The 1,982-nt window shown below is 46.0% G+C and overlaps 1 non-coding gene across 1 annotated transcript; it reads right to left on the bottom strand.

Annotated features, from left to right (window-relative positions):
- Positions 1-247: 247 nt before the first annotated feature.
- Positions 248-322, bottom strand: Trnas-cga (transfer RNA serine (anticodon CGA)). Its single transcript has one exon. It is a non-coding gene; the product is annotated as a tRNA-Ser (tRNA).
- Between the last annotated feature and the right edge of the window lie 1,660 nt (positions 323-1,982).

The following is a 1,982-nucleotide window of genomic DNA, read 5'->3' as shown; positions in this document are numbered from 1 at the left end:
GTGTGTGTGTGTGTGTGTGTGTGGGAGAGGGACAGAGACAGAGAGAGAGAGAGAGAGAGAGAGAGAGAGAGAGAGAAGAAGGGGGGATTAATTATTTAGTCTGGTTATGTTATTCATTGCTGTTTGCTATTGGTTTGGAGCTAACATGATTAGTGATTTATTGTTTATGTTGATTTGACCAGAATGAGATTTTCACTCTGCAGCGGAGTGTGGGCTGATATGAAACTTCCTGGCAGATTAAAACTCTCTGCCCGACCGAGACTCGAACTCGGGACCTTTGCCTTTCGCGGGCAAGTGCTCTACCAACTGAGCTACCGAAGCACGACTCACGCCCGGTACTCACAGCTTTACTTCTGCCAGTACCTCGTCTCCTACCTTCCAAACTTTACAGAAGCTCTCCTGCGAACCTTGCAGAACTAGCACTCCTGAAAGAAAGGATATTGCGGAGACATGGCTTAGCCACAGCCTGGGGGATGTTTCCAGAATGGCAGATTAAAACTGTGTGCCCGACTTCTGTAAAGTTTGGAAGGTAGGAGACGAGGTACTGGCAGAAGTAAAGCTGTGAGTACCGGGCGTGAGTCGTGATTCGGTAGCTCAGTTGGTAGAGCACTTGCCCGCGAAAGGCAAAGGTCCCGAGTTCGAGTCTCGGTCGGGCACAGAGTTTTAATCTGCCAGGAAGTTTCATATCAGCGCACACTCCGCTGCGGAGTGAAAATCTCATTCTGGAAACATCCCCCAGGCTGTGGCTAAGCCATGTCTCCGCAATATCCTTTCTTTCAGGAGTGCTAGTTCTGCAAGGTTCGCAGGAGAGCTTCTGTAAAGTTTGGAAGGTAGTAGACGAGGTACTGGCAGAAGTAAAGCTGTGAGTACCGGGCGTGAGTCGTGCTTCGGTAGCTCAGTTGGTAGAGCACTTGCCCGCGAAAGGCAAATGTCCCGAGTTCGAGTCTCGGTCGGGCACACAGTTTTAATCTGGCAGGAAGTTTCATATGTTGATTTGGTCATTAATTAGCTTCATTTTCAACCCAAGGGCTCTTTGTATATGAAAGTTGTCCTGCAATGTCAAAAGTTTTTCGTTCTCATTGATCACTTTAATAATTTTCGTGTCATATTCCATGTTGGAAGGTTTATGTCCATCTTTTACCAGGTGTTCAACAAAGATAGAATGGCTATTTTCATATTCCTAACTTCTTACATGTTCTACATACCTAGCTTTGATACTGCTGCCTGTCATTCGCACATACACTGATTCACATTCTTGACGTACTATCTGGTATATACCCCTTGATATTTATCTGGTTTGTCTATTGTTGATTGTGAAAGTGAGTGGAATGTGTTGCTTGTTCTGTAAGCAGTGAGAATTATGGGCAGGGCCCTATAATCAGCTCCAGATTTTGGCGATACAACGCGTCAATTGGACAGAATTTGGCACAATATCCCGCAGGAGGATATCTAACCACTCTGTCTATCAATACCAAGACGAATAAATGGTTCAAATGGCTCTGAGCGCTATGGTACTTAACATCTGAGGTCATCAGTCCCCTAGAACTTAGAACTACTTAAACCTAACTTACCTAAAGACATCAAACACATCCATGTCCGAAGCAGGATTCGAACCTGCGATCGTAGCAGTCGCGCGGTTCCGGACTGAAGCGCCTAGAACCGCTCGGCCACCGTGGCCTGCCAAGACGAATACCTCTTTAGATAAGAGCCAGAGGTGGACCAACCTATTGTTGACTTGCTCAGTTTGTGAAGTTTTCTCCCGAACAAATCATCCTATTTTTCTGAAAATTTATTCGTTTGTCTGCACTTGTACATCACATCTGCTGATTTCCATCTCATTTGGATAATTCCTTCGTGGTGCCTACGAGCTCCATGTTATTGGAGCTGCTTGCAACTGTGTGTGTAGGGTTCTGGTCTTCTAATCGCGAGATCACACTGGCTCGATTCTCGCTCTGTTTCAAGACCAGAACGCTTCTTACTCG

This window comes from Schistocerca nitens, chromosome 7 (assembly GCF_023898315.1).
Source record: "Schistocerca nitens isolate TAMUIC-IGC-003100 chromosome 7, iqSchNite1.1, whole genome shotgun sequence".
Classification (NCBI taxonomy): domain Eukaryota; kingdom Metazoa; phylum Arthropoda; class Insecta; order Orthoptera; family Acrididae; genus Schistocerca; species Schistocerca nitens.
This window is presented reverse-complemented; position numbering and strand designations above follow the sequence as displayed.